Source organism: Arctopsyche grandis, chromosome 10 (assembly GCF_051622035.1).
Source record: "Arctopsyche grandis isolate Sample6627 chromosome 10, ASM5162203v2, whole genome shotgun sequence".
NCBI lineage: Eukaryota > Metazoa > Arthropoda > Insecta > Trichoptera > Hydropsychidae > Arctopsyche > Arctopsyche grandis.
The window spans coordinates 30,312,927-30,339,248 of record NC_135364.1 but is presented as its reverse complement, the minus strand read 5'-3'; positions in this window follow the sequence as shown (position 1 = coordinate 30,339,248).

Genomic DNA, 26,322 nt, shown 5'->3' with positions numbered 1-26,322 from the left:
TGAGATTGTAAGATTTACAAAAAATTCGCTTAACTCACCAAACCTAACCCAACCTGGCCAAACTATCACCGAAATCAAAGAATTCGACATTGCAAAAATATACACAAAACTCGCTAACCTCACCAAACCTAACCCAACCTAGCCTAACTTTTACCGAAATCAATGAATTCGACTTTGCAAAAATGTAAAAAAAAACCGCAAACCACACCAAACCAAACCCAACCTAACCTCACCATCACCGAAATCAATGAATTTGAGATTGTAAGATTTACAAAAAATTCGCTTAACTCACCAAACCTAACCCAACCTGGCCAAACTATCACCGAAATCAAAGAATTCGACATTGCAAAAATATACACAAAACTCGCTAACCTCACCAAACCTAACCCAACCTAGCCTAACTTTTACCGAAATCAATGAATTCGACATTGCAAAAATATACACAAAACTCGCATACCTCACTTAACCTAACCCAACCTAAACTAACCATCACCGAAATCAAAGAATTTGAGATTGTAAGATTTACACAAAATTCGCTAAACTCACCAAACCTAACCCAACCTAGCCTAACTATCACCGAAATCAAAGAATTCGACATTGCGAAAATATACACAAAACTCGCTTTCCTCAACAAACCTAACCCAACCTAGCCTAACTCTTACAAAAATCAAAAAATTCAACATTGCAGAAATGTAAAAAAACTCGCATACCTCACCAAACCTAACCTTACCTAACCTAACCTAACCTCACCCAACCTAGCCTAACTATCACCGAATTCAAAGAATACGACATTGCAAAAATATACACAAAACTCGCTAACCTCACCAAACCTAACCCAACCTCACCATACCACCACCGAAATCAAAGAATTTAAGATTTACACAAAAGTCGCTTACCTCACCAAACCTAACCCACCCTAGCCTAACTATCACCGAAATCAAAGAATTCGACATTGCAAAAATATACACAAAACTCGCTAACCTCACCAAACCTAACCCAACCTAGCCTAACTTTTACCGAAATCAATGAATTCGACATTGCAGAAATGTAAAAAAACCCGCATACCACACCAAACCATACCCAACCTAACCTCACCATCACCGAAATCAATGAATTTGAGATTGTAAGATTTACAAAAAATTCGCTTAACTCACCAAACCTAACCCAACCTGGCCAAACTATCACCGAAATCAAAGAATTCGACATTGCAAAAATATACACAAAACTCGCTTTCCTTACCAAACCCAACCCAACCTAGCCTAACTATCACTGATATCAAAGAATTAAACATTGCGAAAATATACACAAAACTCGCTTTCCTCACCAAACCTAACCCAACCTAGCCTAACTTTTACAAAAATCAAACAATTCGACATTGCAGAAATGTAAAAAAAACTCGCATACCTCACCAAACCAAACCCAACCTAACCTAACCATCACCGAAATCAGAGAATTTGAGACTGTAAGATTTAAACAAAATTCGCTAAACACACCAATCCTAACCCAACCTAGCCTAACTATCACCGAAATCAAAGAATTCGACATTGCAAAAATATACACAAAACTCGCATACCTCACCAAACCAAACCCAACCTAACCTAACCATCACCGAAGTCAGAGAATTTGAGACTGTAAGATTTAAACAAAATTCGCTAAACACACCAAACCTAACCCAACCTAGCCTAACTATCACCGAAATCAAAGAATTCGACATTGCAAAAATATACACAAAACTCGCTAACCTCACCAAACCTAACCCAACCTAGCCTAACTTTTACCGAAATCAATGAATTCGACATTGCAGAAATGTAACAAAAAAACCAGCATACCACACCAAACCAAACCCACCCTAACCTCACCATCACCGAAATCAATGAATTTGAGATTGTTAGATTTACACAAAATTCGCTTAACTCACCAAACCTAACCCAACCTGGCCAAACTATCACCGAAATCAAAGAATTCGACATTGCAAAAATATACACAAAACTCGCATACCTCACTTAACCTAACCCAACCTAAACTAACCATCACCGAAATCAAAGAATTTGAGATTATAAGATTTACACAAAATTCGCTAAACTCACCAAACCTAACCCAACCTAGCCTTACTATCACCGAAATCAAAGAATTCGACATTGCAAAAATATACATAAAACTCGCTTACCTCACCAAACCTAACCCAACCTAGCCTAACTATCACCGAATTCAAAGAATACGACATTGCAAAAATATACACAAAACTCGCTTACCTCACCAAACCTTACCCAACCTAGCCTAACTATCACCGAATTCAAAGAATTCGACATTGCAAAAATATACACAAAACTCGCTTTCCTTACCAAACCTAACCTAACCTACCCTTACTATCACTGATATCAAAGAATTAAACATTGCGAAAATATACACAATACTCGCTTTCGTCACCAAACCTAACCCAACCTAGACTAACTTTTACCGAAATCAAAGAATTCGACATTGCAGAAATGTTAAAAAAAACTCGCATACCTCACCAAACCTAACCCAACCTTACCTAACCATCACCGAAATCAAAGAATTTGAGACTGTAAGATTTACACAAAATTCGCTAAATACACCAAACCTAACCCAACCTAGCCTAACTGTAACCGAAATCAAAGAATTCGACATTTCAAAAATATACTCAAAACTCGCTAACCTCACCAAACCTAACCCAACCTAGCCTAACTATCACCGAATTCAAAGTATTCGACATTGCAAAAATATACACAAAACTCGCTTACCTCACCAAACCTAACCCAACCTAGCCTTACTATCACCGAATTCAAAGAATACGACATTGCAAAAATATACACAAAACTCGCTGACCTCACCAAACCTAACCCAACCTCACCATACCACCACCGAAATCAAAGAATTTAAGATTGTAAGATTTACACAAAAGTCGCTTACCTCACCAAACCTAACCCACCCTAGCCTAACTATCACCGAAATCAAAGAATTCGACATTGCAAAAATATACACAAAACTCGCTAACCTCACCAAACCTAACCCAACCTAGCCTAACTTTTACCGAAATTAATGAATTCGACATTGCAGAAATGTAAAAAAACCCGCATACCACACCAAACCATACCCAACCTAACCTCACCATCACCGAAATCAATGAATTTGAGATTGTAAGATTTACAAAAAATTCGCTTAACTCACCAAACCTAACCCAACCTGGCCAAACTATCACCGAAATCAAAGAATTCGACATTGCAAAAATATACACAAAACTCGCTAACCTCACCAAACCTAACCCAACCTAGCCTAACTTTTACCGAAATCAATGAATTCGACTTTGCAAAAATGTAAAAAAAAACCGCAAACCACACCAAACCAAACCCAACCTAACCTCACCATCACCGAAATCAATGAATTTGAGATTGTAAGATTTACAAAAAATTCGCTTAACTCACCAAACCTAACCCAACCTGGCCAAACTATCACCGAAATCAAAGAATTCGACATTGCAAAAATATACACAAAACTCGCTAACCTCACCAAACCTAACCCAACCTAGCCTAACTTTTACCGAAATCAATGAATTCGACATTGCAAAAATATACACAAAACTCGCATACCTCACTTAACCTAACCCAACCTAAACTAACCATCACCGAAATCAAAGAATTTGAGATTGTAAGATTTACACAAAATTCGCTAAACTCACCAAACCTAACCCAACCTAGCCTAACTATCACCGAAATCAAAGAATTCGACATTGCGAAAATATACACAAAACTCGCTTTCCTCAACAAACCTAACCCAACCTAGCCTAACTCTTACAAAAATCAAAAAATTCAACATTGCAGAAATGTAAAAAAACTCGCATACCTCACCAAACCTAACCTTACCTAACCTAACCTAACCTCACCCAACCTAGCCTAACTATCACCGAATTCAAAGAATACGACATTGCAAAAATATACACAAAACTCGCTAACCTCACCAAACCTAACCCAACCTCACCATACCACCACCGAAATCAAAGAATTTAAGATTTACACAAAAGTCGCTTACCTCACCAAACCTAACCCACCCTAGCCTAACTATCACCGAAATCAAAGAATTCGACATTGCAAAAATATACACAAAACTCGCTAACCTCACCAAACCTAACCCAACCTAGCCTAACTTTTACCGAAATCAATGAATTCGACATTGCAGAAATGTAAAAAAACCCACATACCACACCAAACCATACCCAACCTAACCTCACCATCACCGAAATCAATGAATTTGAGATTGTAAGATTTACAAAAAATTCGCTTAACTCACCAAACCTAACCCAACCTGGCCAAACTATCACCGAAATCAAAGAATTCGACATTGCAAAAATATACACAAAACTCGCTTTCCTTACCAAACCCAACCCAACCTAGCCTAACTATCACTGATATCAAAGAATTAAACATTGCGAAAATATACACAAAACTCGCTTTCCTCACCAAACCTAACCCAACCTAGCCTAACTTTTACAAAAATCAAACAATTCGACATTGCAGAAATGTAAAAAAAACTCGCATACCTCACCAAACCAAACCCAACCTAACCTAACCATCACCGAAATCAGAGAATTTGAGACTGTAAGATTTAAACAAAATTCGCTAAACACACCAAACCTAACCCAACCTAGCCTAACTATCACCGAAATCAAAGAATTCGACATTGCAAAAATATACACAAAACTCGCATACCTCACCAAACCAAACCCAACCTAACCTAACCATCACGTAAGTCAGAGAATTTGAGACTGTAAGATTTAAACAAAATTCGCTAAACACACCAAACCTAACCCAACCTAGCCTAACTATCACCGAAATCAAAGAATTCGACATTGCAAAAATATACACAAAACTCGCTAACCTCACCAAACCTAACCCAACCTAGCCTAACTTTTACCGAAATCAATGAATTCGACATTGCAAAAATATACACAAAACTCGCATACCTCACTTAACCTAACCCAACCTAAACTAACCATCACCGAAATCAAAGAATTTGAGATTGTAAGATTTACACAAAATTCGCTAACCTCACCAAACCTAACCCAACCTAGCCTAACTATCACCGAATTCAAAGAATTCGACATTGCAAAAATATACACAAAACTCGCTTTCCTTACCAAACCCAACCCAACCTAGCCTAACTATCACTGATATCAAATAATTAAACATTGCGAAAATATACACAAAACTCGCTTTCCTCACCAAACCTATCCCAAAGTATCCTAACTTTTACAGAAATCAAAGAATTCGACATTGCAGAAATGTAAAAAAAACTCGCATACCTCACCAAACCAAACCCAACCTAACCTAACCATCACCGAAATCAGAGAATTTGAGACTGTAAGATTTAAACAAAATTCGCTAAACACACCAAACCTAACCCAACCTAGCCTAACTATCACCGAAATCAAAGAATTCGATATTGCAAAAATATACACAAAAATCGCTAACCTCACCAAACCTAACCCAACCTAGCCTAACTTTTACCGAAATCAATGAATTCGACATTGCAGAAATGTAACCAAAACCAGCATACCACACCAAACCAAACCCACCCTAACCTCACCATCACCGAAATCAATGAATTTGAGATTGTTAGATTTACACAAAATTCGCTTAACTCACCAAACCTAACCCAACCTGGCCAAACTATCACCGAAATCAAAGAATTCGACATTGCAAAAATATACACAAAACTTGCATACCTCACTTAACCTAACCCAACCTAAACTAACCATCACCGAAATCAAAGAATTTGAGATTATAAGATTTACACAAAATTCGCTAAACTCACCAAACCTAACCCAACCTAGCCTTACTATCACCGAAATCAAAGAATTCGACATTGCAAAAATATACATAAAACTCGCTAACCTCACCAAACCTAACCCAACCTAGCCTAACTATCACCGAATTCAAAGAATACGACATTGCAAAAATATACACAAAACTCGCTTACCTCACCAAACCTTACCCAACCTAGCCTAACTATTGTTACGTACGCCGTGGATTGAGCGAATTGTACTTAGACCAACGGATATCTGTTATCGGTTAACTAAATGCATGCACTTTCTTCCAAAGATTATATCTGGACTCTAAGTGCATTTAGGCTAAACAATGACCGTTATTAGTTAGTTCTCAGAATCGGTACGGGAAGACCCATTGTCTTGGAAATACATATCCGAATACGTGACTATACAACAGGTAAACAGATTAGGCGTCCTGAGAGATCTACCCTTTATAAGGCGGTACGTAGGCGATATAATTCATTCTGGTCGGAGCAGTGACCGTGCGTGTATCTCCTGAATCATCAATAAATGCTGTGAAACGACTGTTGGTCTTTTACTTGGATCCTCCACCCACCACTACGCAACACTGGTCGTCAGAAGTGGGATCCAAGATGGGCCGTGGAACAAAGTCACCAGCGAAGGAAGAGAAGCTACAGCGAAGCCATCTTCGGGAGCTGTAGGAGAGAGTTCGAGCCATGGAGACACGAAACAAAAAAATGCAGTTTTCACTGCAACACACAGTATCGGTCATCACATTTTCGGTTGTCGAATTGCAGTTTTCACTGCAACTCGACTTTGACATTATCGGCGGTGGCCGCCAAGAAGTCATCGGGATGACGGAAGGAGGTTACGAAACGGGAGGTTTCGTACAATTGCTGCCGGGAGAGGACAACTTGAGGCGTTATCAAGGGCAACATCGGAGAGCAGCATCCGGCAATTGCAGAGTCATCCAAAGGGCGACCGAGACGAGGGCAGTTCGCCAATTCGCCGCAAGTAGCAATAATTAGCGGCTGTAGGTGACGACGATCCACGGGAAAGCATCGTCGTCAGAAGAGGAGTGGAGATCAGGAATGGGGAGGAGCAAGAATTCATCGGGATGACGGAGGGAGGTTGCGAAACGGGAGGTTTCGTGCAGGTGCTGCCGGGAGAGGACAACTTGAGGCGTTGTCAAGGGCAGCATCGGAGAGCGGCATCCGGCAGTTGCAGAGTGGTCCAGGGGGCGACTGGAACGAGGGCGGTTCGCCAATTCACCGCGGGTGGCAGGAATTAGCGGCTGTAGGTGGCGTCGATCCACGGGAGGGCGTCGTCGTCAGAAGAGGAGCGGAGATCGACTACAACTGAGAGATGTCGATTACAAGCCACTATTCCCTTCAACTGTTTGTTGAGGGCAGATGTCAACGAACTGAAAAAAAAAATCTAATTGGAAACTAGTCGAGTCTAATTGTAAGAGTCGGAAAGTAAACGGATTGAAATGGAATTCAATCGGAACCATGCAACGGCAGAGAGGCATATTTATCAGATTGGATAAATGTTGGTTGGTCAGTCGGCGGAGTCAATCAAGTCACTTTTGGGAGGATAGAGGCACCGCTTCAGAGGGAATGGCAACGGAAGCACGTTCTGGGTGGAACGTTGGTCTGCAGCAAGATGCTGGGCCACATGAGAGGAAGACGGGGCCACCGCAACAAATTTGGACGTTGGGGAAACGAGCGACTTGGATCAACCACGTGAGAGCATTTGAAACCGAAGAAACGCCAGATCGCGACTTCAACGAGAGAGAGTGGAACAATTGATATACGTCAACATCGAAAAAAATCTAGGTGGAAACTAGTGGAAACACGAGTACCTGAAAAAATACATGGACAGTTGCAGCAGTGTTTAGATCATCTCGCAGATGTAACGGGAAAATACATCAGAAAGAAATGGATTTCAGTTGGGTCAATGGAACGGAAAAGAAGCACATTCAACAGAGTGGCAGACTGTTGGGTGCACATTTACCAAGGTCAATGGAACGGAAAAGAAACACAACCAGCAGAGTGGCAGACTGAGGTGTGCACATTTTCCAGGGTCAAGGGAACGGAAAAGAAGCACCACCAACAGAGTGGCAGACTGAGGGGTGCACATTTTCCAGGGTCAACCGTCATTTTTGTGAGGATGGTGGCGATTCTTGTGGGACATGGCTTTGGAGCACGTTCTGGGTTGAACGTTGGTCTGCAGCAAGATGCTGGGCCACATGACAGAGGAACACTGGGCCACCGTAGCAAATTTGGACGATGGTGACACGAGAGACATGGACCAAGTCACTTTTGTGAGGATGGGAGCCATTCTTGTGGGACATGGCTTTGGAGCACGTTCTGGGTTGAACGTTGGTCTGCAGCAGGATGCTGGACCACATGACAGGAATACGGGGCTGCCATAGCAAATTTGGACTTTGGTGATACGAGCAACATGGACCAAACACGTGAGAAGTTTTGGACCGAAGAGCTAACAAATATTGATTTCCAAATGTAGAACATCGGATGACTAATTTTAGGGGATTAGAAATATAACTGTAATTGTTTCCATTGTAAAGGTGAAGTAAAGTGAAGTGTAATGAAATTTTTATGTAATTGTCTCCATTGTAAAGTTGACGTAAATTGAAGTTTAACGAAAGTTTAACGTAATTGTTTACATTATAAAGGTGTCGTAAATTGAAGTTTAACGAAAGTTTAATGTAATTGTTTCCATTGTAAAGGTGACGTAAATCGTAGTGTAACGAAATTTTAAATGTTTTTGTTTACATTGTAAAGGTGTCGTAAATTGAAGTTTAACGAAAGTTAATGTAATTGTTTCCATTGTAAAGGTGACGTTAATCTAACTGTAACAGAATTTAAATTGTAAAGGTAACGTTAATGTAACGGTAATAGATTTTAAATGTCATTGTTTCCATTGTGACTGTAAAGATAACGACTGTAATTGTAAATGTAACTGTGACTGATATCAAAGATAAATGTAACTACTGTAGATTTATCAGTTCGGATTTGTTGGTCAATCGGGACGATTTGACCTAAGAGGGAGGCAATGTTACGTACGCCGTGGATTGAGCGAATTGTACTTAGACCAACGGATATCTGTTATCGGTTAACTAAATGCATGCACTTTCTTCCAAAGATTATATCTGGACTCTAAGTGCATTTAGGCTAAACAATGACCGTTATTAGTTAGTTCTCAGAATCGGTACGGGAAGACCCATTGTCTTGGAAATACATATCCGAATACGTGACTATACAACAGGTAAACAGATTAGGCGTCCTGAGAGATCTACCCTTTATAAGGCGGTACGTAGGCGATATAATTCATTCTGGTCGGAGCAGTGACCGTGCGTGTATCTCCTGAATCATCAATAAATGCTGTGAAACGACTGTTGGTCTTTTACTTGGATCCTCCACCCACCCCTACGCAACACTATCACCGAATTCAAAGAATTCGACATTGCAAAAATATACACAAAACTCGCTTTCCTTACCAAACCTAACCCAACCTACCCTAACTATCACTGATATCAAAGAATTAAACATTGCGAAAATATACACAATACTCGCTTTCGTCACCAAACCTAACCCAACCTAGACTAACTTTTACCAAAATCAAAGAATTCGACATTGCAGAAATGTTAAAAAAAACTCGCATACCTCACCAAACCTAACCCAACCTTACCTAACCATCACCGAAATCAAAGAATTTGAGACTGTAAGATTTACACAAAATTCGCTAAATACACCAAACCTAACCCAACCTAGCCTAACTGTAACCGAAATCAAAGAATTCGACATTTCAAAAATATACACAAAACTCGCTAACCTCACCAAACCTAACCCAACCTAGCCTAACTATCACCGAATTCAAAGTATTCGACATTGCAAAAATATACACAAAACTCGCTTACCTCACCAAACCTAACCCAACCTAGCCTTACTATCACCGAATTCAAAGAATACGACATTGCAAAAATATACACAAAACTCGCTAACCTCACCAAACCTAACCCAACCTCACCATACCACCACCGAAATCAAAGAATTTAAGATTGTAAGATTTACACAAAAGTCGCTTACCTCACCAAACCTAACCCACCCTAGCCTAACTATCACCGAAATCAAAGAATTCGACATTGCAAAAATATACACAAAACTCGCTAACCTCACCAAACCTAACCCAACCTAGCCTAACTTTTACCGAAATCAATGAATTCGACATTGCAGAAATGTAAAAAAACCCGCATACCACACCAAACCATACCCAACCTAACCTCACCATCACCGAAATCAATGAATTTGAGATTGTAAGATTTACAAAAAATTCGCTTAACTCACCAAACCTAACCCAACCTGGCCAAACTATCACCGAAATCAAAGAATTCGACATTGCAAAAATATACACAAAACTCGCTAACCTCACCAAACCTAACCCAACCTAGCCTAACTTTTACCGAAATCAATGAATTCGACTTTGCAAAAATGTAAAAAAAAACCGCAAACCACACCAAACCAAACCCAACCTAACCTCACCATCACCGAAATCAATGAATTTGAGATTGTAAGATTTACAAAAAATTCGCTTAACTCACCAAACCTAACCCAACCTGGCCAAACTATCACCGAAATCAAAGAATTCGACATTGCAAAAATATACACAAAACTCGCTAACCTCACCAAACCTAACCCAACCTAGCCTAACTTTTACAGAAATCAAAGAATTCGACATTGCAGAAATGTAAAAAAAACTCGCATACCTCACCAAACCAAACCCAACCTAACCTAACCATCACCGAAATCAGAGAATTTGAGACTGTAAGATTTAAACAAAATTCGCTAAACACACCAAACCTAACCCAACCTAGCCTAACTATCACCGAAATCAAAGAATTCGACATTGCAAAAATATACACAAAACTCGCTAACCTCACCAAACCTAACCCAACCTAGCCTAACTTTTACCGAAATCAATGAATTCGACATTGCAAAAATATACACAAAACTCGCATACCTCACTTAACCTAACCCAACCTAAAATAACCATCACCGAAATCAAAGAATTTGAGATTGTAAGATTTACACAAAATTCGCTAAACTCACCAAACCTAACCCAACCTAGCCTAACTATCACCGAAATCAAAGAATTCGACATTGCGAAAATATACACAAAACTCGCTTTCCTCAACAAACCTAACCCAACCTAGCCTAACTCTTACAAAAATCAAAAAATTCAACATTGCAGAAATGTAAAAAAACTCGCATACCTCACCAAACCTAACCTTACCTAACCTAACCTAACCTCACCCAACCTAGCCTAACTATCACCGAATTCAAAGAATACGACATTGCAAAAATATACACAAAACTCGCTAACCTCACCAAACCTAACCCAACCTCACCATACCACCACCGAAATCAAAGAATTTAAGATTTACACAAAAGTCGCTTACCTCACCAAACCTAACCCACCCTAGCCTAACTATCACCGAAATCAAAGAATTCGACATTGCAAAAATATACACAAAACTCGCTAACCTCACCAAACCTAACCCAACCTAGCCTAACTTTTACCGAAATCAATGAATTCGACATTGCAGAAATGTAAAAAAACCCGCATACCACACCAAACCATACCCAACCTAACCTCACCATCACCGAAATCAATGAATTTGAGATTGTAAGATTTACAAAAAATTCGCTTAACTCACCAAACCTAACCCAACCTGGCCAAACTATCACCGAAATCAAAGAATTCGACATTGCAAAAATATACACAAAACTCGCTAACCTCACCAAACCTAACCCAACCTAGCCTAACTTTTACCGAAATCAATGAATTCGACTTTGCAGAAATGTAAAAAAAAACCGCAAACCACACCAAACCAAACCCAACCTAACCTCACCATCACCGAAATCAATGAATTTGAGATTGTAAGATTTACAAAAAATTCGCTTAACTCACCAAACCTAACCCAACCTGGCCAAACTATCACCGAAATCAAAGAATTCGACATTGCAAAAATATACACAAAACTCGCTAACCTCACCAAACCTAACCCAACCTAGCCTAACTTTTACAGAAATCAAAGAATTCGACATTGCAGAAATGTAAAAAAAACTCGCATACCTCACCAAACCAAACCCACCCTAACCTCACCATCACCGAAATCAATGAATTTGAGATTGTAAGATTTACACAAAATTCGCAAAACTCACCAAACCTAACCCAACCTGGCCAAACTATCACCGAAATCAAAGAATTCGACATTGCAAAAATATACACAAAACTCGCATACCTCACTATACCTAACCCAATCTAAACTAACCATCACCGAAATCAAAGAATTTGAGATTGTAAGATTTACACAAAATTCGCTAACCTCACCAAACCTAACCCAACCTAGCCTAACTATCACCGAATTCAAAGAATTCGACATTGCAAAAATATACACAAAACTCGCTTTCCTTACCAAACCCAACCCAACCTAGCCTAACTATCACTGATATCAAAGAATTAAAGATTGCGAAAATATACACAAAACTCGCTTTCCTCACCAAACCTAACCCAACCTAGCCTAACTTTTACAAAAATCAAACAATTCGACATTGCAGAAATGTAAAAAAAGCTCGCATACCTCACCAAACCAAACCCAACCTAACCTAACCATCACCGAAATCAGAGAATTTGAGACTGTAAGATTTAAACAAAATTCGCTAAACACACCAAACCTAACCCAACCTAGCCTAACTATCACCGAAATCAAAGAATTCGACATTGCAAAAATATACACAAAACTCGCTAACCTCACCAAACCTAACCCAACCTAGCCTAACTTTTACCGAAATCAATGAATTCGACATTGCAAAAATATACACAAAACTCGCATACCTCACTTAACCTAACCCAACCTAAACTAACCATCACCGAAATCAAAGAATTTGAGATTGTAAGATTTACACAAAATTCGCTAACCTCACCAAACCTAACCCAACCTAGCCTAACTATCACCGAATTCAAAGAATTCGACATTGCAAAAATATACACAAAACTCGCTTTCCTTACCAAACCCAACCCAACCTAGCCTAACTATCACTGATATCAAAGAATTAAACATTGCGAAAATATACACAAAACTCGCTTTCCTCACCAAACCTATCCCAACCTATCCTAACTTTTACAGAAATCAAAGAATTCGACATTGCAGAAATGTAAAAAAAACTCGCATACCTCACCAAACCAAACCCAACCTAACCTAACCATCACCGAAATCAGAGAATTTGAGACTGTAAGATTTAAACAAAATTTGCTAAACACACCAAACCTAACCCAACCTAGCCTAACTATCACCGAAATCAAAGAATTCGATATTGCAAAAATATACACAAAACTCGCTAACCTCACCAAACCTAACCCAACCTAGCCTAACTTTTACCGAAGTCAATGAATTCGACATTGCAGAAATGTAAAAAAAACCAGCATACCACACCAAACCAAACCCACCCTAACCTCACCATCACCGAAATCAATGAATTTGAGATTGTTAGATGTACACAAAATTCGCTTAACTCACCAAACCTAACCCAACCTGGCCAAACTATCACCGAAATCAAAGAATTCGACATTGCAAAAATATACACAAAACTCGCATACCTCACTAAACCTAACCCAACCTAAACTAACCATCACCGAAATCAAAGAATTTGAGATTATAAGATTTACACAAAATTCGCTAAACTCACCAAACCTAACCCAACCTAGCCTAACTATCACCGAAATCAAAGAATTCGACATTGCAAAAATATACATAAAACTCGCTAACCTCACCAAACCTAACCCAACCTAGCCTAACTATCATCGAATTCAAAGAATACGACATTGCAAAAATATACACAAAACTCGCTTACCTCACCAAACCTTACCCAACCTAGCCTAACTATCACCGAATTCAAAGAATTCGACATTGCAAAAATATACACAAAACTCGCTTTCCTTACCAAACCTAACCCAACCTACCCTAACTATCACTGATATCAAAGAATTAAACATTGCGAAAATATACACAATACTCGCTTTCGTCACCAAACCTAACCCAACCTAGACTAACTTTTACCGAAATCAAAGAATCCGACATTGCAGAAATGTAAAAAAAACTCGCATACCTCACCAAACCTAACCCAACCTTACCTAACCATCACCAAAATCAAAGAATTTGAGACTGTAAGATTAACACAAAATTTGCTAAATACACCAAACCTAACCCAACCTAGCCTAACTGTAACCGAAATCAAAGAATTCGACATTTCAAAAATATACACAAAACTCACTAACCTCACCAAACCTAACCCAACCTAGCCTAACTATCACCGAATTCAAAGTATTCGACATTGCAAAAATATACACAAAACTCGCTTACCTCACCAAACCTAACCCAACCTAGCCTTACTATCACCGAATTCAAAGAATACGACATTGCAAAAATATACACAAAACTCGCTAACCTTACCAAACCTAACCCAACCTAGCCTAACTATCACCGAATTCAAAGAATTCGACATTGCAAAAATATACACAAAACTCGCTAACCTCACCAAACCTAACCCAACCTAGCCTAACTTTTACCGAAATCAATGAATTCGACATTGCAAAAATATACACAAAACTCGCATACCTCACTTAACCTAACCCAACCTAAACTAACCATCACCGAAATCAAAGAATTTGAGATTGTAAGATTTACACAAAATTCGCTAACCTCACCAAACCTAACCCAACCTAGCCTAACTATCACCGAATTCAAAGAATTCGACATTGCAAAAATATACACAAAACTCGCTTTCCTTACCAAACCCAACCCAACCTAGCCTAACTATCACTGATATCAAAGAATTAAACATTGCGAAAATATACACAAAACTCGCTTTCCTCACCAAACCTAACCCAACCTAGCCTAACTTTTACAAAAATCAAACAATTCGACATTGCAGAAATGTAAAAAAAACTCGCATACCTCACCAAACCAAACCCAACCTAACCGAACCATCACCGAAATCAGAGAATTTGAGACTGTAAGATTTAAACAAAATTCGCTAAACACACCAAACCTAACCCAACCTAGCCTAACTATCACCGAAATCAAAGAATTCGACATTGCAAAAATATACACAAAACTCGCTAACCTCACCAAACCTAACCCAACCTAGCCTAACTTTTACCGAAATCAATGAATTCGACATTGCAAAAATATAAACAAAACTCGCATACCTCACTTAACCTAACCCAACCTAAACTAACCATCACCGAAATCAAAGAATTTGAGATTGTAAGATTTACACAAAATTCGCTAACCTCACCAAACCTAACCCAACCTAGCCTAACTATCACCGAATTCAAAGAATTCGACATTGCAAAAATATACACAAAACTCGCTTTCCTTACCAAACCCAACCCAACCTAGCCTAATTATCACTGATATCAAAGAATTAAACATTGCGAAAATATACACAAAACTCGCTTTCCTCACCAAACCTATCCCAACCTATCCTAACTTTTACAGAAATCAAAGAATTCGACATTGCAGAAATGTAAAAAAAACTCGCATACCTCACCAAACCAAACCCAACCTAACCTAACCATCACCGAAATCAGAGAATTTGAGACTGTAAGATTTAAACAAAATTCGCTAAACACACCAAACCTTACCCAACCTAGCCTAACTATCACCGAAATCAAAGAATTTGAGACTGTAAGATTTAAACAAAATTCGCTAAACACACCAAACCTAACCCAACCTAGCCTAACTATCACCGAAATCAAAGAATTCGACATTGCAAAAATATACACAAAACTCGCTAACCTCACCAAACCTAACCCAACCTAGCCTAACTTTTACCGAAATCAATGAATTCGACATTGCAAAAATATACACAAAACTCGCATACCTCACTTAACCTAACCCAACCTAAACTAACCATCACCGAAATCAAAGAATTTGAGATTGTAAGATTTACACAAAATTCGCTAACCTCACCAAACCTAACCCAACCTAGCCTAACCATCACCGAAATCAAAGAATTTGAGACTGTAAGATTTAAACAAAATTCGCTAAACACACCAAACCTAACCCAACCTAGCCTAACTATCACCGAAATCAAAGAATTCGACATTGCAAAAATATACACAAAACTCGCTAACCTCACCAAACCTAACCCAACCTAGCCTAACTTTTACCGAAATCAATGAATTCGACATTGCAAAAATATACACAAAACTCGCATACCTCACTTAACCTAACCCAACCTAAACTAACCATCACCGAAATCAAAGAATTTGAGATTGTAAGATTTACACAAAATTCGCTAACCTCACCAAACCTAACCCAACCTAGCCTAACTATCACCGAATTCAAAGAATTCGACATTGCAAAAATATACACAAAACTCGCTTTCCTTACCAAACCCAACCCAACCTAGCCTAACTATCACTGATATCAAAGAATTAAACATTGCGAAAATATACACAAAACTCGCTTTCCTCACCAAACCTAACCCAACCTAGCCTAACTTTTACAAAAATCAAACAATTCGACATTGCAGAAATGTAAAAAAAACTCGCATACCTCACCAAACTAAACCCAACCTAACCGAACCATCACCGAAATCAGAGAATTTGAGACTGTAAGATTTAAACAAAATTCGCTTAACACACCAAACCTAACCCAACCTAGCCTAACTATCACCGAAATCAAAGAATTCGACATTGCAAAAATATACACAAAACTCGCTAACCTCACCAAACCTAACCCAACCTAGCCTAACTTTTACCGAAATCAATGAATTCGACATTGCAAAAATATACACAAAACTAGCATACCTCACTTAACCTAACCCAACCTAAACTAACCATCACCGAAATCAAAGAATTTGAGATTGTAAGATTTACACAAAATTCGCTAACCTCACCAAACCTAACCCAACCTAGCCTAACTATCACCGAATTCAAAGAATTCGACATTGCAAAAATATACACAAAACTCGCTTTCCTTACCAAACCCAACCCAACCTAGCCTAATTATCACTGATATCAAAGAATTAAACATTGCGAAAATATACACAAAACTCGCTTTCCTCACCAAACCTATCCCAACCTATCCTAACTTTTACAGAAATCAAAGAATTCGACATTGCAGAAATGTAAAAAAAACTCGCATACCTCACCAAACCAAACCCAACCTAACCTAACCATCACCGAAATCAGAGAATTTGAGACTGTAAGATTTAAACAAAATTCGCTAAACACACCAAACCTAACCCAACCTAGCCTAACTATCACCGAAATCAAAGAATTCGATATTGCAAAAATATACACAAAACTCGCTAACCTCACCAAACCTAACCCAACCTAGCCTAACTTTTACCGAAATCAATGAATTCGACATTGCAGAAATGTAAAAAAAACCAGCATACCACACCAAACCAAACCCACCCTAACCTCACCATCACCGAAATCAATGAATTTGAGATTGTTAGATGTACACAAAATTCGCTTAACTCACCAAACCTAACCCAACCTGGCCAAACTATCACCGAAATCAAAGAATTCGACATTGCAAAAATAAACACAAAACTCGCATACCTCACTTAACCTAACCCAACCTAAACTAACCATCACCGAAATCAAAGAATTTGAGATTATAAGATTTACACAAAATCGCTAAACTCACCAAACCTAACCCAACCTAGCCTAACTATCACCGAAATCAAAGAATTCGACATTGCAAAAATATACATAAAACTCGCTAACCTCACCAAACCTAACCCAACCTAGCCTAACTTTCACCGAATTCAAAGAATACGACATTGCAAAAATATACACAAAACTCGCTTACCTCACCAAACCTTACCCAACCTAGCCTAACTATCACCGAATTCAAAGAATTCGACATTGCAAAAATATACACAAAACTCGCTTTCCTTACCAAACCTAACCCAACCTACCCTAACTATCACTGATATCAAAGAATTAAACATTGCGAAAATATACACAATACTCGCTTTCGTCACCAAACCTAACCCAACCTAGACTAACTTTTACCGAAATCAAAGAATTCGACATTGCAGAAATGTAAAAAAAACTCGCATACCTCACCAAACCTAACCCAACCTTACCTAACCATCACCGAAATCAAAGAATTTGAGACTGTAAGATTTACACAAAATTCGCTAAATACACCAAACCTAACCCAACCTAGCCTAACTGTAACCGAAATCAAAGAATTCGACATTTCAAAAATATACACAAAACTCGCTAACCTCACCAAACCTAACCCAACCTAGCCTAACTATCACCGAATTCAAAGTATTCGACATTGCAAAAATATACACAAAACTCGCTTACCTCACCAAACCTAACCCAACCTAGCCTTACTATCACCGAATTCAAAGAATACGACATTGCAAAAATATACACAAAACTCGCTAACCTTACCAAACCTAACCCAACCTAGCCTAACTATCACCGAATTCAAAGAATTCGACATTACAAAAATATACACAAAACTCGCTTTCCTTACCAAGCCCAACCAAACCTAGCCTAACTATCACTGATATCAAAGAATTAAACATTGCGAAAATATACACAAAACTCGCTTTCCTCACCAAACCTAACCCAACCTAGCCTAACTTTTACAGAAATCAAAGAATTCGACATTGCAGAAATGTAAAAAAAACTCGCATACCTCACCAAACCAAACCCAACCTAACCTTACCATCACCGAAATCAAAGAATTTGAGACTTTAAGATTTAAACAAAATTCGCCAAACACACCAAACCTAACCCAACCTAGCCTTACTATCACCGAAATCAAAGAATACGATATTGCAAAAATATACACAAAACTCGCTTACCTCACCAAACCTAACCCAACCTAGCCTAACTTTTACCGAAATCAATGAATTCGACATAGCAGAAATGTAAAAAAAACCCGCATACCACACCAAAACAAAACCCACCCTAACCTCACCATCACCGAAATCAATTAATTTGAGATTGTAAGATTTACACAAAATTCGCTTAACTCACCAAACCTAACCCAACCTGGCCAAACTATCACCGAAATCAAAGAATTCGACATTGCAAAATTATACACAAAACTCGCATACCTCACTTAACCTAACCCAACCTAAACTAACCATCACCGAAATCAAAGAATTTGAGATTATAAGATTTACACAAAATTCGCTAAACTCACCAAACCTAACCCAACCTAGCCTAACTATCACCGAAATCAAAGAATTCGACATTGCAAAAATATACATAAAACTCGCTAACCTCACCAAACTTAACCCAACCTAGCCTAACTATCACCGAATTCAAAGAAATCGACATTGCAAAAATATACACAAAACTCGCTAACCTCACCAATCCTAACCCAACCTAGCCTAACTATCACCGAAATCAAAGAGTTCGACATTGCAAAATTATACACAAAACACGCTTTCCTCACCGAACCTAACCGAACCTAGCCTAAATTTTACCGAAATCAAAGAATTCGACATTGCAGAAATGTAAAAAAAACTCGCAAACCTCACCAAACCTAACCCAACCTAACCTAACCATCACCGAAATCAAAGAATTTGAGATTGTAAGATTAACAAAAAATTCGCTAAACTCACCAAACCTAACCCAACCTAGCCGAACTATCACCGAAATCAAAGAATTCGACATTGCAAAAATATACACAAAACTCGCATACCTCACTATACCTAACCCAATCTAAACTAACCATCACCGAAATCAAAGAATTTGAGATTGTAAGATTTACACAAAATTCGCTAACCTCACCAAACCTAACCCAACCTAGCCTAACTATCACCGAATTCAAAGAATTCGACATTGAAAAAATATACACAAAACTCGCTTTCCTTACCAAACCCAACCCAACCTAGCCTAACTATCACTGATATCAAAGAATTAAACATTGCGAAAATATACACAAAACTCGCTTTCCTCACCAAACCTAACCCAACCTAGCCTAACTTTTACAAAAATCAAACAATTCGACATTGCAGAAATGTAAAAAAAACTCGCATACCTCACCAAACCAAACCCAACCTAACCTAACCATCACCGAAATCAGAGAATTTGAGACTGTAAGATTAAAACAAAATTCGCTAAACACACCAAACCTAACCCAACTTAGCCTAACTATCACTGAAATCAAAGAATTCGACATTGCAAAAATATACACAAAACTCGCTCACCTCACCAAACCTAACCCAACCTAGCCTAACTTTTACCGAAATCAATGAATTCGACATTGCAAAAATATACACAAAACTCGCATACCTCACTTAACCTAACCCAACCTAAACTAACCATCACCGAAATCAAAGAATTTGAGATTGTAAGATTTACACAAAATTCGCTAACCTCACCAAACCTAACCCAACCTAGCCTAACTATCACCGAATTCAAAGAATTCGACATTGCAAAAATATACACAAAACTCGCTTTCCTTACCAAACCCAACCCAACCTAGCCTAACTATCACTGATATCAAAGAATTAAACATTGCGAAAATATACACAAAACTCGCTTTCCTCACCAAACCTATCCCAACCTATCCTAACTTTTACAGAAATCAAAGAATTCGACATTGCAGAAATGTAAAAAAAACTCGCATACCTCACCAAACCAAACCCAACCTAACCTAACCATCACCGAAATCAGAGAATTTGAGACTGTAAGATTTAAACAAAATTCGCTAAACACACCAAACCTAACCCAACCCAGCCTAACTATCACCGAAATCAAAGAATTCGATATTGCAAAAATATACACAAAACTCGCTAACCTCACCAAACCTAACCCAACCTAGCCTAACTTTTACCGAAATCAATGAATTCAACATTGCAGAAATGTAAAAAAAACCAGCATACCACACCAAACCAAACCCACCCTAACCTCACCATCACCGAAATCAATGAATTTGAGATTTTTAGATGTACACAAAATTCGCTTAACTCACCAAACCTAACCCAACCTGGCCAAACTATCACCGAAATCAAAGAATTCGACATTGCAAAAATATACACAAAACTCGCATACCTCACTTAACCTAACCCAACCTAAACTAACCATCACCGAAATCAAAGAATTTGAGATTATAAGATTTACACAAAATCGCTAAACTCACCAAACCTAACCCAACCTAGCCTAACTATCACCGAAATCAAAGAATTCGACATTGCAAAAATATACATAAAACTCGCTAACCTCACCAAACCTAACCCAACCTAGCCTTACTATCACCGAATTCAAAGAATACGACATTGCAAAAATATACACAAAACTCGCTAACCTTACCAAACCTAACCCAACCTAGCCTAACTATCACCGAATTCAAAGAATTCGACATTACAAAAATATACACAAAACTCGCTTTCCTTACCAAGCCCAACCAAACCTAGCCTAACTATCACTGATATCAAAGAATTAAACATTGCGAAAATATACACAAAACTCGCTTTCCTCACCAAACCTAACCCAACCTAGCCTAACTTTTACAGAAATCAAAGAATTCGACATTGCAGAAATGTAAAAAAAACTCGCATACCTCACCAAACCAAACCCAACCTAACCTTACCATCACCGAAATCAAAGAATTTGAGACTGTAAGATTTAAACAAAATTCGCCAAACACACCAAACCTAACCCAACCTAGCCTTACTATCACCGAAATCAAAGAATACGATATTGCAAAAATATACACAAAACTCGCTTACCTCACCAAACCTAACCCAACCTAGCCTAACTTTTACCGAAATCAATGAATTCGACATAGCAGAAATGTAAAAAAAACCCGCATACCACACCAAAACAAAACCCACCCTAACCTCACCATCACCGAAATCAATTAATTTGAGATTGTAAGATTTACACAAAATTCGCTTAACTCACCAAACCTAACCCAACCTGGCCAAACTATCACCGAAATCAAAGAAGTCGACATTGCAAAAATATACACAAAACTCGCATACCTCAGTTAACCTAACCCAACCTAAACTAACCATCACCGAAATCAAAGAATTTGAGATTATAAGATTTACACAAAATCGCTAAACTCACCAAACCTAACCCAACCTAGCCTAACTATCACCGAAATCAAAGAATTCGACATTGCAAAAATATACATAAAACTCGCTAACCTCACCAAACCTAACCCAACCTAGCCTTACTATCACCGAATTCAAAGAATACGACATTGCAAAAATATACACAAAACTCGCTAACCTTACCAAACCTAACCCAACCTAGCCTAACTATCACCGAATTCAAAGAATTCGACATTACAAAAATATACACAAAACTCGCTTTCCTTACCAAGCCCAACCAAACCTAGCCTAACTATCACTGATATCAAAGAATTAAACATTGCGAAAATATACACAAAACTCGCTTTCCTCACCAAACCTAACCCAACCTAGCCTAACTTTTACAGAAATCAAAGAATTCGACATTGCAGAAATGTAAAAAAAACTCGCATACCTCACCAAACCAAACCCAACCTAACCTTACCATCACCGAAATCAAAGAATTTGAGACTGTAAGATTTAAACAAAATTCGCCAAACACACCAAACCTAACCCAACCTAGCCTTACTATCACCGAAATCAAAGAATACGATATTGCAAAAATATACACAAAACTCGCTTACCTCACCAAACCTAACCCAACCTAGCCTAACTTTTACCGAAATCAATGAATTCGACATAGCAGAAATGTAAAAAAAACCCGCATACCACACCAAAACAAAACCCACCCTAACCTCACCATCACCGAAATCAATTAATTTGAGATTGTAAGATTTACACAAAATTCGCTTAACTCACCAAACCTAACCCAACCTAGCCTAACTATCACCGAAATCAAAGAATTCGACATTGCAAAAATATACCCAAAACTCGCTTTCCTCACCAAACCTAACCCAACCTATTCTGACTTTTACCGAAATCAATGAATTCGACATTGCAGAAATGTAAAAAAAACCCGCATACCACACCAATCCAAACCCAACCTAACCTCACCATCACCGAAATCAATGAATTTGAGATTGTAAGATTTACACAAAATTCGCTTATCACACCAAACCTTACCCAACCTAGCCTAACTATCACCGAAATCAAAGAATTCGACATTGCAAAAATATACACAAAACTCGCTTTCGTCACCAAACCTAACCCAACCTAGACTAACTTTTACCGAAATCAAAGAATTCGACATTGCAGAAATGTAAAAAAAACTCGCATACCTCACCAAACCTAACCCAACCTTACCTAACCATCACCGAAATCAAAGAATTTGAGACTGTAAGATTTACACAAAATTCGCTAAACACACCAAACCTAATCCAACCTAGCCTATTTGTCACCGAAATCAAAGAATTCGACATTTCAAAAATATACACAAAACTCGCTAACCTCACCAAACCTAACCCAACCTAGCCTAACTATCACCGAAATCAAAGTATTCGACATTGCAAAAATATACACAAAACTCGCTTTCCTCACCAAACCTAACCCAACCTAGCCTGACTATCACCGAAATCAAAGAATAAGATATTGCGAAAATATACACAAAACTCGCTTTCCTCACCAAACCTAACCCAACCTAGCCTATCTTTTACAGAAATCAAAGAATTCGACATTGCAGAAATGTAAAAAAAAATTCGCATACCTCACCAAACCTAACCCAACCTAACCTTACCATCACCGAAATCAAAGAATTTGAGACTGTAAGATTAACACAAAATTCGCTAAACACACCAAACCTAATCCAACCTAGCCTATTTGTCACCGAAATCAAAGAATTCGACATTTCAAAAATATACACAAAACTCGCTAACCTCACCAAACCTAACCCAACCTAGCCTTACTATCACCGAATTCAAAGAAAACGATATTGCAAAAATATACAAAAAACTCGCTTACCTCACCAAACCTAACCCAACCTAGCGTAACTATCACCAAATTCAAAGAATACGACATTGCAAAAATATACACAAAACTCGCTTACCTCACCAAACCTAATCCAACCTAGCCTAACTATCACCGAATTCAAAGAATTCGACATTGCAAAAATATACACAAAACTCGCTTTCGTCACCAAACCTAACCCAACCTAGACTAACTTTTACCGAAATCAAAGAATTCGACATTGCAGAAATGTAAAAAAAACTGGCATACCTCACCAAACCTAACCCAACCTTACCTAACCATCACCGAAATCAAAGAATTTGAGTCTGTAAGATTTACACAAAATTCGCTAAACACACCAAACCTAACCCAACCTAGCCTATTTGTCACCGAAATCAAAGAATTCGACATTTCAAAAATATACACAAAACTAGCTAACCTCACCAAACCTAACCCAATCTAGCCTAACTATCACCGAAATCAAAGTATTCGACATTGCAAAAATATACACAAAACTCGCTTTCCTCACCAAACCTAATCCAACCTAGCCTAACTATCACCGAATTCAAAGAATTCGACATTGCAAAAATATACACAAAACTCGCTTTCCTTACCAAACCCAACCCAACCTAGACTAACTTTTACCGAAATCAAAGAATTCGACATTGCAGAAATGTAAAAAAAACTCGCATACCTCACCAAACCTAACCCAACCTTACCTAACCATCACCGAAATCAAAGAATTTGAGACTGTAAGATTTACACAAAATTCGCTAAACACACCAAACCTAACCCAACCTAGCCTATTTGTCACCGAAATCAAAGAATTCGACATTTCAAAAATATTCACAAAACTAGCTAACCTCACCAAACCTAACCCAATCTAGCCTAACTATCACCGAAATCAAAGTATTCGACATTGCAAAAATATACACAAAACTCGCTTTCCTCACCAAACCTAACCCAACCTAGCCTAACTTTTACAGAAATCAAAGAATTCGACATTGCAGAAATGTAAAAAAAAATTCGCATACCTCACCAAACCTAACCCAACCTAACCTAACCATCACCGAAATCAAAGAATTTGAGAATGTAAGATTAACACAAAATTCGCTAAACTCACCAAACCTAACCCAACCTAGCCTAACTATCACCGAAATCAAAGAAATCGACATTGCAAAAATATACACAAAACTCGCTAACCTCACCAAACCTAACCCAAACTAGCCTAACTTTTACCGAAATCAATGAATTCGACATTGAAGAAATGTAAAAAAACTCGCATACCCCACCAAACCTAACCCAACCTAAACTAACCATCACCGAAATCAAAGAATTTGAGATTGTAAGATTAACACAAAATTCGCTTAACTCACCAAACCTAACCCAACCTAGCCTAACTATCACCGAAATCAAAGAATTCGACATTGCAAAATTATACACAAAACACGCTTTCCTCACCGAACCTAACCGAACCTAGCCAAACTTTTTCCGAAATTAAAGAATTCGACATTGCAGAAATGTAAAAAAAACTCGCAAACCTCACCAAACTTACCCAACCTAACCTAACCATCACCAAAATCAAAGAATTTGAGATTGTAAGATTAACAAAAAATTCGCTAAACTCACCAAACCTAACCCAACCTAGCCTAACTATCACCGAAATCAAAGAATTCGACATTGCAAAAATATACACAAAACTCGCTTACCTCACCAAACCTAACCCAACCTAGCCTAACTATCACCGAAAACAAAGAATTCGACATTCCAAAAATATACACAAAACTCGCTTACCTCACCAAACCTAACCCAACCTAGCCTAACTATCACCGAATTGAAAGAATACGACATTGCAAAAATATACACAAAACTCGTTTACCTCACCAAACCTAACCCAACCTAGCCTAACTATCACGGAAATCAAAGAATTCGACATTGCAAAAATATTCACAAAACTCGCTAACCTCACCAAACCTAACCCAACCTAGCCTAACTTTTACCGAAATCAATGAATTCGACATTGCAGAAATGTAAAAAAAACCAGCATACCACACCAAACCAAACCCACCCTAACCTCACCATCACCGAAATCAATGAATTTGAGATTGTAAGATTTACACAAAATTCGCTAAACTCACCAAACCTAACCCAACCTGGCCAAACTATCACCGAAATCAAAGAATTCGACATTGCAAAAATATACACAAAACTCGCTTTCCTTACCAAACCTAACCCAACCTAGCCTAACTTTTACAGAAATCAAAGAATTCGACATTGCAGAAATGTAAAAAAAAATCGCATACCTCACCAAACCAAACCCAACCTAACCTAACCATCACCGAAATCAGAGAATTTGAGACTGTAAGATTTAAACAAAATTCGCTAAACACACCAAACCTAACCCAACCTAGCCTAACTATCACCGAAATCAAAGAATTCGACATTGCAAAAATATACACAAAACTCGCTAACCTCACCAAACCTAACCCAACCTAGCCTAGTTTTTACCGAAAT